Genomic DNA, 14902 nt, shown 5'->3' with positions numbered 1-14902 from the left:
TGCTGATGCCAATTTCAGTGCCAGGTTAAGTACGCATGCACTGGTTGGCCAGTAAGGAGTAGAGTTCTCATTGGGCCCGAAAATTAAGGCCTGGCCCTAACTGGGCTCTAACTGATCGGACAAATCAGCATAGATTTTAGGCCTGACCCGGCCCTAAAACGTCGGGTCGGGTGAGGCCTGGTCGGGTTTGTGCAGAATTTGAGAACTCTACACAGAGTAAAAGTGAAACGCCAGTCAGCACCATCTTCATAATAGATAAATACACAAACAGACAGAACAGAATTATTATTTGTATTATTATAAACAAATTCAATATATATATTTTTATTAACATGGGGTCCGGCCTGGCCCGGCCCGGCCCTACTGATTAGCATACATTTTAGGCTCGGCCCGGCCCTAAAACGTCAGGTCGGGCCTGGTCGGGTTCGGGCAGAGCTTGAGAACTCTAGTAAGGAGGGAGTTTCAATAGTAATTTTTTGATAAGACTGATGTCTGGATAAGGAGCTGGGCTGACTCCTGGGTGAGGAAGGGTCTGATTTGACGAACCACTTTACAATACAATGAAGAATTGTAAAACATCATATATCATTTAATCACCCGTCTGGTCCGCCCCCTGGAAAGTGACGGCGTGGGGTAGCGCCTGCAATGACACTGTAAAAAATGTGGAACATGCTACAAACAGTCATAAAGAAGTGTGAATCCTTACTGTCCTTCAATTCGGAACTGGCCCCTGTAAAAAGTCAAAGCCTTTTTGGGAAACTGCCCATCATTAATAGATATTTAAATAGATAATCTAATTAATTATTACACTAGACATTATTACAAAACAAATAAGTAAGTAAGTAAGTAAGTAGAAGAACCAATCTTACCCAATCAGAAAACACAATTATTTTCTCTCTGCTGATGTTACCTCCCCTCTCCTCCTAGATTTCACGGACCTCCCTGTGTGTAAGGAGAAGGTTTCCCCTGAACAGCAGTGGAGGAGCCTCAGTCTGGTCCAGGTGAAACTAGAACCTCCACAGATTAAATATGAACAGCAGGAGAGGAGCCCCAGTCTGGTCCAGGTGAAACTAGAACCTCCACAGATTCAAGATGAACAGCAGGAGAGGAGTCCCAGTCTGGTCCAGGTGAAACTAGAACCTCCACAGATTAAATATGAACAGCAGGAGAGGAGCCCCAGTCTGGTCCAGGTGAAACTAGAACCTCCACAGATTCAAGATGAACAGCAGGAGAGGAGTCTGGTCCAGGTGAAACTAGAACCTCCACAGATTAAAGATGAACAGCAGGAGAGGAGTCCCAGTCTGGTCCAGGTGAAACTAGAACCTCCACAGATTAAAGATGAACAGCAGGAGAGGAGCCCCAGTCTGGTCCAGGTGAAACTAGAACCTCCACAGATTAAAGAGGAACAGCAGGAGAGGAGCCCGAGTCTGGTCCAGGTGAAACTAGAACCACAGATTAAAGATGAACAGCAGAAGAGGAGTCCCAGTCTGGTCCAGGTGAAACTAGAAGCTCCAGAGATTAAAGATGAACAGGAGATGCTATTTCAAAGACCAGCGGAGGGTGATGGGTCAATGTTGACATTAGTAGCTGTAAAAATTGAAGATCACAGAAAGACCCCTCTTGCCAGCACCTCAACTGAACACATGTTTGTGTGTAAAGAGGGAGTTTCTCCGGAACAGGAGAGAAGCCCCAGTCTGCTCCAGGAGGAAACAGAACCTTCGCACATTATAGAGGAACAGGAGGAGGTACTTCAAAGACAAGAGGAGCCTGGTGGGTCAGTGTTGACAATACTAGCAGTGAAAAGTGAAGCTGATGGAGACATCTCTTCACACTGCTCTGAAGTTGAAGTTAAACTTGAATCTGACACTGACGTCACTGAAGACAGTGATGATTGGGAGGAGACAGGTGGAGGTGTCGACACAGGGGAAAAACCTTTCCACTGTAAACATTGTGACAAGAGTTTTATGAATTCAAGTAACCTGAACAAACACCAGCGTATCCACACTGGAGAAAAACCTTTTAATTGTAAACATTGTGACAAGAGGTTCAGGTTCTCAGGTAACCTGAACCAACACCAGCGTGTCCACACTGGAGAAAAACCTTTTAATTGTAAACATTGTGAAAAGAGTTTCACAGATTCACGTACTCTGAACACACATCAGCATATCCACACTGGAGAAAAACCTTTCCACTGTAAACACTGTGACAAGAGTTTCACTAGGTCATGTACCCTGAAGTCACATCAGCATATCCACACCGGAGAAAAACCTTTCCACTGTAAACACTGTGACAAGAGTTTCAGTCGGTCAGGTCACCTGAAGTCACATCAGCATATCCACACTGGAGAAAAACCTTTTCAGTGTAAACATTGTGACAAGAGTTTCAGTCGGTCAGATGTACTGAAGTCACACCAGCGTATCCACACTGGAGAAAAACCTTTCCACTGTAAACATTGTGACAAGAGTTTCACAGATTTAAGTAATCTGAACCAACACCAGCGTCTCCACACTGGAGAAAAACCTTTTCAGTGTAAACATTGTGACAAGAGTTTCCGTCGGTCAGATGTACTGAAGTCACACCAGCGTATCCACACTGGAGAAAAACCTTTTAAGTGTAAACATTGTGAAAAGACTTTCACTCAGTCAGGTCACCTGAAGTCACATCAGCGTATCCACACTGGAGAAAAACCTTTTACCACATAATTTGCTAACCACGTATCCGTACGTCTTTAATTAATCAAACGTCCGGTGCGAATCACGCCCCCTCCCCTCCTGAAAACAGGAGGGCGGGCCGCTTTACGTGTAGAAGCCAGGGTAAAATGGACGCGCCCATGCCATGATCTAGTCGGTGTGTGAATAGAAGAATCAAATTTCACCTAACCTCGCCTCACCAGGCTTTCCTCCACCTCGGACATTTCACCCAACACTATAATACTCGATTCCCCCCTCCCCTCCTGTTTCTCCTGAGGAGGAGGTCCTTGCGAGATGGGGGCTCTGTCTCTCGGAAAAAAACATGATGAACGGAACGCTGCCTAAACACATGATCTGCACCGGATCGGCATTGCATAACGTCTGCAACACACATGGACAGATGCATGTTTCCTTCTTCATACTATGAACTAACAAATGAACCACAGTATCGAGGGGCCGCCATGACAACAGACAGTCTTCCGTTGGGGGATCACGTATCGCCATGCAGAGCCGTCATAATCGGAGATCGCTCGGACGTGTGATTGTAACGCTTTTTTATTCATTATAATTGTAGTGATAAGACCGCAATGAACGCGTCGGGGACGTAATCGACCCGGGTGTAATGTATAACGAACTTTTCCGTGTCCTAAACCGTGGTGTTGTGATCTGTGGACGTCATTTTTTCCTTGTCGTCGACATCACAGCCGGGCTTAGCACCTCTCTGGACGAGGTGAAGCTTTTTTCCATCGCTCCTACGGGGGAGCGATGAAAAGCTGCATGCCCAGGCATGTTCCCCTATACTAGCTTGCAAAACAAAATCAGCTAATGACAACGCGTCTCACCGTTATACTATAGTTCTGAACCGAACGGTGGAATGGGACTTTTTATAGCCGTACGGATCAAGACTTTTGCTGCCCAATGTGCCCATGGACCCCCCCCATGTTACTGCGATCACGACAATGAAAGCAGATCTGTGAGATAGATTAGGCGAGGTGAGGCGATCATCATCTAAGAAAGCAGAGTTATGAAGGTTTATAGTCAGACATTGACAGGCAGATATAAAAATAAACACAATAAATCAAAATCACACCCCTGTGAAGTGTGGGACAGTTGCACCACTCACTTCACAGGGGTGTGATTTTTATTATTACAGTAGAAGTTTACAGACCAAACTGTAAATAAAAGGTTTACATGACTTTCTGCCTCAGTCCGTATATAGCGAGCTGTAGTGAATAAGTAGAGAACAGAGTTGCACCGCTCACTTAACAGGGGTGTGATTTGTATTATTACAGTATAAGTTTACAGACCAAACTGTAAATAAAAGGTTTACATGACTTTCTGTCTCAGTCCGTATATAGCGAGCTGTAGTGAATAAGTAGAGAAGTAGAGTTGCACCGCTCACTTCACAGGGGTGTGATTTTTATTATTACAGTAGATTTTTTTTCCTTATGACAGCAGAGAGTCTTCTGTTTCATACGGTATATAGTATTTATATGTCGCTATAGGCCTTATTTTGTGAATATTGAGGAGTTCAGGTCCATGTCTTCTCTGAAGTTATCTGGTGGGCACAAGCTGCATTCAATAACCAATTACTGTCAAACTGTAGATGGGATCAATGTGTACTGTTTTCCTCGTAAAAGTACACATTCAGGGCTTTCATTCGGTGTATAGGATGTATAGGATATTTATTGTGTTCATTTTTATATCTGCCTGTCAATGTCTCTGACTTTAAACCATCCATAACTCTGCTCGCTGTTCAAGATAGCAAAAGCAGGTGTTGCAAAAAGGTCAATATCTCCAGAATGGAAGATGGTAAAATCAAAATGTATTTTTTAAATTGAAGTGGACAAGTTCAGCTTTCTTTTGATGTATGCGTGTGATTCTCGCTATAAGAGAACATTTTGCTGTGGCCCCCCGAACAGTGTCCTTCGTTCAATCTTAAGCTTATAGCACCAGAAGAACAGGCCTGGCTAGATTCTGTAGCAATCAATGTGTTAAGTGTAAACATTGTGAAAAGACTTTCACTCAGTCAAGTACTCTGAAGACACACCAGCATATCCACACTGGAGAAAAACCTTTCCACTGTAAACATTGTGACAAGAGTTTCACAGATTTAAGTAATCTGAACCAACATCAGCGTCTCCACACTGGAGAAAAACCTTTTAACTCTTTGAGAGTTTCAAGGATTTCTATATAGTTTTTAGACTTCTCTATGGCAGAATGGCGTTTTTGAATGATATATTGAAAATTCTCTGCTGTGAATGTGTGACAACGAAAGACCTTCAGAGAAAGCTTGGCTTGTCTGCTTCCAGGAAAAAAATGAACTGAGTTGATAAAATGTTTAGTTGTGGTGTTGGAAGCCATTTAAAAGAGCCTGCATTTACACTGGGTAGTGTTTCTAGGACAACAAAAAAAGTTATGACCGGTTGAAGTTTTATTTTCTAAATAACTTTTTTTCTGCTGGGCGTACATAGCCATGCAATATCTCATTTTAAAGGGTGAGTTGTCTAGTTCAATTAAAATAAAATAAAAAGTTTCTCACATGTACCACTGTAGATATTTTGCCATCTATAAATAGCATGGTCAGTCATGATCAATCTGACCTATCCAGCTAAAAGTCCCCCTAGCTCTGAAATGGAACATCATATAAACTCAATTCTTTTTTGGGGTAAAATTAGACATTCTAACGCACATTTTGATATATACCATGTTTACATAGTCTTACCAGTACCGTGTCTATTCATGCATGTATCTCAAAAACCTGTTGTGAAGAAACAGTTTTGATAAAAAACTCATCCAAGGACATTGTTTTGATATGACTTTGTGCCCATGATATGTATCAAAATATAGACTTGAATGTATACTGTATTATAACAAAAAAATTGGGTTCTTACCATCTACCGTTACAGAGTAAATCACAGTTGAAACTCGCTTAGTCAAACCATAAACCTCAGACTAGTGAACAAAATAGCCATGACAGGTCTAACTCATTGTAAAAGCTTGTCTTTTATTTTTTATGACTACTAACATAATACAATTATAATAAATATTACAGAAAATAAATAGGCCTACATACAAAACAGTTGTCCCCAAACTCCCCAGTGTCCCCAAACCACTGCATTCCAGTTGTTCTTGACGGTGTGTGTGTGTGTAGGCTAAATTTAAAAAAAACAACAACTGAAATGAATGAATGCATCCGGTTCAGTGTCGGAGAACTCCATCGCAGTCTTGACTCTTCGTCTTCATCATCATCATCATCATCATCATCATCCTCCTCCTCCGATGCCAGTTCTAAATATATAAAAATAAACATTTAGCTGTAGTCAGCCCGGCCAATAGCCAGTTGGGGGGGGGGGGGGGACGTAGGCTATCTGACATCATCGTCATCATCATCATCACACGGAGACACACTAAACAATGTACAATCATGATTGTATACAATATACAATGAATGCAATTATCATGCAAGCTCAGACGTCAATGAAACGTCATACAGATCTTATATAATACGCTACTGTTAGCTTCACTCCCCGTCCCCCCTCCGATCCTTGTAGCAACGTCATCATAACCACGCGTTGCTTCAGTAAACGATGCATGTTTGTTCTCCGTCTTTGTAGACAGTAAATAAAAGGAGCGAACATTACTCTAAAGATCAGATCGCCTATAAGGCACGCTACAATATAAAATACTTGTACTGCCATGCGTGCATGCCTGCTACGATACATTTGTACTGCACCAACCAACCGATCGACACCAACCCCCCCCTCCAGCCCTTAGCCAGCACCAATGCACCGACCAACACCATTAGCCAGCACCTTCGGTGCTGGCTAATGGCTGGGGGCCATCGTGGTGAGTCATTCTGGCGTCATGATCTGACTAGTAGTAGTAATTATCCAAGCATCTATTTGTAGCGATCATCTTATGATTTCTGATCACTATAGAAGGGCATTTTCTACAATAAGATTACCTCAAAACATTCCGGGTTGATCGTCTTCTTCAATGGTTTCCCGGTATAGCTCATCGGACGACGATGGGGAGACAATGAAAAAAGGAGGGAGGGAGCAGCGAGTCTCGCTGTAAGCACTGGACCAGGGCTACTCCGCCTGGAGAAGGCGACTGGGACGCGTATGGATCAATACTACTACCACAAAACTCGCTCAAATAAATAGTACTGCTTTCAACTTTTTCTGCTAGAAAATCGCTCGGGCGAGACGGCAAACAGGCAAAACAATGAAAACTATGAAGACTCCCTCTGCCCCCACTGTTTACAGGGGGTGGGACCAGCTTCCAATGGCAACACGTACACGTGTGTCACGTGACACGGGTTTTCTGGGTAATGTAGTTGGAATATAAGCTCAGGAATTTAAACAGCGCTTCGGAGCATATTAATATGTTTAGATTCATCAAAAACTGTGAAGACGCCAATTGGCGTCATTGATCATTTACGGAATTCTGATGAAGACGCCAATTGGCGTCTTTCACCTTCTAAGGGTTAATTGTAAACATTGTGACAAGAGTTTCACTCAGTCAGGTACTCTGAAGACACACCAGAGAAAAGCTCCTGTCACAATGTTAACAGTGTGGCACGAGTTTCAGTCAGTTAAATGTGAGATTATTATTATTTTTTACATTTTTAACTCAACTGGGAGGAGACCCCGGGACAGACCAAGGCGCAGTTGGAGGAAACACATCGACTCACTGGCCTTGGAACGTCTCGTGATACCCAGGGAGGAAGTCACTAATGTTGCTCTGGAGAGGGAAGTCTGGAGCACTCTGGTGGAGCTGTTGCCCCGGTGATCCGACTACGGATAAGCGGTTGAAGATGGATGGATGGATGGATTGTTAACTATAATCTTTGCTTCTGGAAGTCCCTGGAACAAAATATTTTAAGATGGGGGTCCGCGATCAAATAGATAAAATCATTTTAGGGTCCTTGACGTAAAAACGTATTGAGAAATACTGGAAAACAAGTTTTTCAGAAAAATATTAGGATTTAGAAGACACTTGGGCAGCATCAAGTCTTAATGGGTTAATTTTCAAAAAATGTGTTACCAAAATGTGTCTCCCGACCCTCAGTCTTTCTGAACGTACCAAGTATGGCAAGACTTCCCACCGTTTCCTGTCTGGCAGCCAAATCTCGCGATACCACCGAGCCAGAAACGATACCTGCTGCTGTTTAGTTCCTCAGATACAATTATATACTGTGCACTCTGTGCACATCAAAAAGCAAGTGATTAGAAAACAAACTTTGATATGTCTTATTTTATATTCCTGAACCGATTATATGACAAAGGTCTCAATTGTTAAGAAATAATGTTTGTTATGAGCTGGTCCAGCCGGCTCCATTCACTACCATGTATTCATTGAACTTCCGGTGTGAGTTTTGGCTCCCATGAAAGTGTCATGGCGCAGCCCAGTCACGTGACCATTTCCTTTCCTTAGCTTCCTTGCTCTGGGCTGGTCACTCACCAGGTCAGAGGTCATGACCTCTGGGCTGGTCAGTGATGCATCCCAAAACGCAGATTATTGATCATGGACCCAGCCGTGGACCTTTCTGGGGGTCCCATGGACACACTACAGTATTCAGCACTGTACTGTAATTTGGTGCTATTTAATTTACTTTGTTTGCATATACTTTGCACTGTTGTTTGAAACACTCTTTGCAATTGTCAGATTTAGAATTGTGTTTATTTCTTTCAGATCAATTTTCTACATGAATATAACCATATAAGTTTTTAAGTGCAATTTGTTAAAAATGACGAAATATTCAACGTCGTTGAAGCGGGACCACCCCTGGGTCCCGGGACCCATTACATTGAAGGTCTAGATTTAAAGTTAAGCACAATATGCCTGGTCATCTAATATATTGTCACTGTGGTTATCTTGTATGTCCAAAACCTTTACTTTTCAGGAAGTGGAGAAACAGATAATTTCAATAATCAAAATGGAAACTCAACCTATTGTATCGTTTAATTTTGTATCGTATCGTTTGAAATGCAAATAATCTGTATCGAATCGCTTTGCAATGAAACTGAAGAGCTAAAACAAATGCATCAATACTAAGTACTTGTGCACTGTATTTAGCAATTTTAAGAAGAAAAACTGGTTTAATTACTCTTCCATTCCATATCGCTACAGATGGTCTATCGATACATGTGTGAATTCTCTGTGTTCATGTCAAGGTGCAGGTTTGTCCATGTGTGTTCACATATAATGTCCATGTATTTGGCAGAGATTCACTGTGTTTACTTTATATCCATATTAAATGTTTCCCTTAAAAACTGCTTTCATGTCTTTGCTAAATAGTTACTGTATCGATTTTAAATCATTGAATCGTATTGTGTCGCCACAATGAACCAATGTATCGTAAACCTTGAACCATGAATCGTGATACGTGTCGTATCGCTGTTAAAATGTATCGTTACACCCCTAATGTGTTCCAACGAATCCAATGGAGTTGTCTTTGTTAATACTTTGTATTGGTTAAATATCTATAGAAACCCAACAGCAATGATATACAAACCAAATAGGACAGTTTGATGATGTTTACAGATAACTACATGCAAATAACAGACAAATGCGGCCGGTAACTATGTAATTTATCGACTATTTCGGACACGGGGCGGCTCGCCGGAACCAGGCCGGCCCACTGGGTGCGTTCCTGTGGGCCTGGATGTTCTGGAGACCCCCACACGAACCCCGGGGACCCCCACACGGTAACTCTTGTCATTTCTTGACCGTTTCAGACGCGGGTGGCTCGCCGGAACCGGCCGCTCCCTCCCTACCCCACTGATGACGGCCCGTCTCACCCAATCACAAGCCGCGGTGCTCCTTCAAGCCCCTCCCTCCCTTCGTGGGGGGCATGAAACGGGGTCGCACCCGAGACAGGGGTGTGACAAGTACAGTCAAAGGTTAAATGCTAAAAATGATGACACGAAAATCCCCAATAAGGAGCTGTCTGGGTTGATGGTAATGAAAGTCGCTTAGAAAACACAGACTTGGCAACACTGCAACTGGACTGTGTGAGCATTCTGCACCGGAGCCAGTAGAACATATACTTTATTGATTGAAAATGTTATTAACAAATTGCAGAATGGGTACAGTCCAACGAATACAGGTCTACAGCCTTGTTTACATCAAGGTCCTCCATTTTCAATTCATCAAGAAATCTGTATACTTCTGTATACTTCTATACTGCAGGTATACAGAATAAAGAAGGGAATGGAAAGAGCTGGATTCGATGGGGTAAGAATAAAGGGAATATTGGTTTAATGCAGTGGTTTTCAACCCTTTTCATACCAAGGCTCGATCATTCAATATTTTATTCTGCATCTGAGCCATGGACCACCATTTGATTTAGCCTCTCAGACCCAAAACTTTATTTTGTAATCCTTGGATAAGATTTTGTCCCCAATTCCATCCTGTTGCACTTGGTACACTTAACAGGCAAACGTTGATCAAAATGACAATTCTTCTACATTCTCTAATTGTGTAGACTTCTTCCCCTCACTGTAGGCCTAGGCCTATATGTTTATTTTATTTTATTTTCCCTCTTTACCTCCTTTTATGATGAATTCCTGTTCTGTTCTTTAGCTATATAGAAGTGTCTCTAAATGTTTTGATGAATTGAACAAGGTGGACCCTCTTGTAAACAAGTGTAATGCTTTATTGGGTCGTCCACTCACAGTTAACAGTCTTTTTGTATTGATTTGTGCTTGAAATGTACTGTAATTCTGCAAACTGTTAATACATATTTCAATCAATCAATCAATTGTAAATTAAGTAATTGAGATGTTTAACAATAATGAACTCTTGGGAGCGTCAAATTACATTAATTTGGTTTCATAATGCTCTCAAGAGTTAAAGATAAGGGTTAAATATCTAATAAGTGTCCAATTTGGTTAACAACTCTCAATTCCTATGCTGCATATTACGCTGTACCATGGCTCCCCCTAGTGACAGTTTATGCTACGTGCACGCTCCAGCAGCAGCGCTAGTGCGCATGTGCACACCAGTATGTGTGTTCCCCGACTGTTGTTGACAGTTTAATAATGATACTAAAAGGACTCTTGACACTTTAATAATAATAAAAGGTGACGTTTGAAAACAGTGTCGTCGTTAAGCAGCAGGAGGACGTTTGTTAGCAGCTCAACCACTGAAACTGAAACACAGCAGGTAAGATGATGAACTGATTCACGTTGTGTTTTCCATCTATTTATCTTTGATATTTACTCATCTTTTAAGATGGAACATGAGTCATTATATTTACTATTCTATCTGCTTGTTTGATATAATAACTGTGATCATAACAACCAGTAGTTAATACTTGATGCAGAAGCAGTAATAATAATATATGCATTGTTTGGTTGTAACTTGTTGATGCCATTATTAATGTAACCATAACGTTACGTTGTAGAATTGTAGTGGAGAGAAAGAGAGAGAGAGAGAGAGGGGAGGGGTGAGAGGGGTGGAAAGAGAGAGAGAGGGGGGGGAGAGGGGGAGAGAGAGATAGAGAGGGGGAGATAGAGAGGGGGAGAGAGATAGAGAGGGGGGAGAGCGAGAGAGGGGTTGAGAGAGAGGGGTTGAGAGAGGGAGAGAGAGAGAGAGAGGGGGGGAGGGTGAGAGAGAGGGGGGAGAGAGAGTGGGGGAGAGAGAGGGGGGAGAGCGAGAGAGAGGGGAGAGCGAGAGAGGGGAGAGAGAGAGGGGGAGAGAGAGAGAGGGGGAGAGAGAGAGAGGGGTTGAGAGAGAGGGGTTGAGAGAGGGAGAGAGAGAGAGAGAGAGAGGGAGGGTGAGAGAGAGAATGGGAATAGTGCAGCAGATAACCAGAACAAGTATTCAGTTTGTGATTAAAGCAAAGGCATCCTAAAAATAATTGGTTGTGGAGGCATCACCCATGGCAGCCACTTTTTCAAAATGCCACCAGCAACAACTGTTTTCTTATGAATGATGGATAGGCCTATAATATGATATTTTAGACTTATTTAGTATTTGGTAAGTGTCTTTTGCTTGATTGAAAATTGTCATTAAATATTCAAGATGGCCGCCATTTTTCAAGATGGCCGCCAGCAACAACTGTTTTCTCATGAATGATGGATATAATGATATTTCAGACTCATTTACCATATTGTGTGTTTACGCGTGCGTGCGTGAAGCATATCTGTCCGATGGAGATGGACACAGCATGTCAGGATGCTGTTATCATTCAGGTTGCTGAATGATGACTAAAACATTATTTTCTGTTGGTGATTTCCACAGAGCACCACAGGAGGAGATCTCACGCCATCAGGAGAGATGGCCTCCAAAAGATATTTTGCACGGTCAGAGGAGCAGCGGCAGATGGACCAGGGACATGGACTGTTTGATGCAACGTTGCAACCCGTAGTAAAGTTGTACAGGATGGGTATGTAGCCTACCGTTTAATTTACAGCTAGTTAAATATGTGCTCCTCTGTAACTGTCCTGTTGTACCTTGGATGCATAAGTGCTGAAATCTTTGCCACTGGCAACAGATGACAGGGCTGCCAAAGTCTCACCCCAGAGTGAGAGTTACGCAATTTAACCTTTTAGCACCCACCACAACACACTTGCCATCTCACACGCTTATTTTCCACTCTCACAGTCTCACTAGTCACTAGTACTACATTATAATATTTTCCAGGGACATGGTGAGCCCTCCCTATGATGCCTCTGATTTACTGGCGAGTTAACCAATCCAACGAAAAGGAACCAGCCGCACCACGTATACAAACCAATCAGAAGCAACTTATGGCGGGCTATAGCTTCTCCACGCATCACAGAGGAGCAGAGCAGACTGAGGCGCGAACCGCAAATTACTTCCTCACTGAAACATCCACTTCAAGTTCAGCCGATATTTGAGCGACAAAGGGAATTAAATTATTGTATCTGAATAGCCCCGGCCCCAGCCCCCCACCCGTTAACTGTTAGTGAAAGCAGAAATGCACGTTCGGTTCGTCATTGATCATTCAGGCTGCTGCTATCCCAGTCTCCCAGTCCCAGTCTTTTCGTGCATTACATTGGCACTGTCCTCACAATCCCGCCTATGTTAATGGGAGGGAATAAGTTGAATGCCAACAATATACGGGTGTCTTTCAGGCTAGACTGCTGTGATGTTTAAAGGCTCATTCATGGTCTGGATTTTCGGTGGTGAGGTGACCACCGCTCCGGTGGTGAGCTGACCACCGGAGCTGAAATAACGTTGATCGGTGGTGAGTAAAACAGAGAGAAGGGCTGGGGCGGTGGTGGTGGTTTGCTCTTCACCTCGGCTCGTGACGTCATGTTGTAGTTCGGTGGGCACCTCAACACCGAAAATCCAGACTATGTATGAGCCTTAAAGTTACCTTTGAACAGCCAGTGCACCGATAGCTGAGTTGCTTGTCATGAAAATCCACTTTAAAACGGTGTAATTGCTTGTTGTAGTGTTGAAAAGTATTCCATAGCGGCGATCACAACAACAGCCCAGGCAGTGCACGGCTACTTCCTCCAGCAGATTCGCCATTGTAAACAATGGGACTCAATTTCCCTTAAATAGATTTCAGAATCAGAATACACTGCTCATCCATTCACATGCTGAACAGTTTCTATTCGTTGATGACAGCTGATACAGCTGCTTGCTGCTCTGTAGCCCTATACAGGTCATGGTTAGATGACAACTGATACAGCTGCTTGCTGCTCTGCAGCCGTACAGTTCCTGTCCTATGTACTATTCCAATGCGTTGGACGTCGTTTGATCAACTTCTCGTTTTTCAAATCGAACAATTTTTGTTTAGCGTGGAGGAGTTGGTAATCGGTGCTGGACCTGTTGAAATTGGCTGATGCCAATTTCAGTGCCAGGTTAAGTGCGCATGCACTGGTTGGCCAGTAAGGAGTAGAGTTCCCATTGGGCCCGAAAATTAAGGCCTGGCCCTAACTGGGCCCTAACTGATCAGGCCCGAGGCCCGGCCCGGACAAATCAGCATAGATTTTAGGCCTGACCCGGCCCTAAAACGTCAGGTCGGGTGAGGCTTGGTCGGGTTTGTGCAGAATTTGAGAACTCTACACAGAGTAAAAGTGAAACGCCAGTCAGCACCATCTTCATAATAGATAAATACACAAACAGACAGAACAGAATTATTATTTGTATTATTGTAAACAAATTCAATACATATATTTTTATTTTCATGGAGCCCGAGGCCCGGCCTGGCCCGGCCCTACTGATTAGCATACATTTTAGGCCCGGCCCTAAAACGTCAGGTCGGGCCTGGTCGGTTTCGGGCAGAGCTTGAGAACTCTAGTAAGGAGGGAGTTACAATAGTACATTTTTGATAAGACTGATGTCTGGATAAGGAGCTGGGCTGACTCCTGGGTGAGGAAGGGTCTGATTTGTCGAACCACTTTACAATACAATGAAGAATTGCAAAACATCATATATCAATTAATCACCCGCCTTGTCCGCCCCCTGGAAAGTGACGGCGTGGGGTAGCGCCTGCAATGACACTGTAAAAATTTTGGAACATGCTACAAACAGTCATAAAGAAGTGTGAATCCTTACTGTCCTTCAAAACGGCTCTAAAAGGTGTGCCTGCGGAACTGGCCCCTGTAAAAAGTCAAAGCCTTTTTGGGAAACTGCCCATCATTAATAGATATATAAATAGATAATCTAATTAATTATTACACTAGACATTATTACAAAACAAATAAGTAAGTAAGTAAGTAGAAGAACCAATCTTATCCAATCAGAAAACACAATTATTTTCTCTCTGCTGATGTTACCTCCTCCTCCTCCTAGATTTCACGGACCTCGCTGTGTGTAAGGAGAAGGTTTCCCCTGAACAGCAGTGGAGGAGCCCCAGTCTGGTCCAGGTGAAACTAGAACCTCCACAGATTCATGATGAACAGCAGGAGAGGAGCCTCAGTCTGGTCCAGGTGAAACTAGAACCTCCACAGATTAAAGATGAACAGCAGGGGAGGAGTCCCAGTCTGGTCCAGGTGAAACTAGAACCTCCACAGATTAAAGATGAACAGCAGGAGAGGAGTCCCAGTCTGGTCCAGGTGAAACTAGAACCTCCACAGATTAAAGATGAACAGCAGGAGAGGAGCCCCAGTCTGGTCCAGGTGAAACTAGAACCTCCACAGATTAAAGAAGAACAGCAGGAGAGGAGCCCGAGTCTGGTCCAGGTGAAACTAGAACCAAAGATTAAAGAGGAACAGCAGGAG

The sequence above is a fragment of the Electrona antarctica genome (genome assembly GCF_951216825.1).
Source record: "Electrona antarctica genome assembly, chromosome: 5".
Taxonomy (NCBI): domain Eukaryota; kingdom Metazoa; phylum Chordata; class Actinopteri; order Myctophiformes; family Myctophidae; genus Electrona; species Electrona antarctica.
This window is presented reverse-complemented; position numbering follows the sequence as displayed.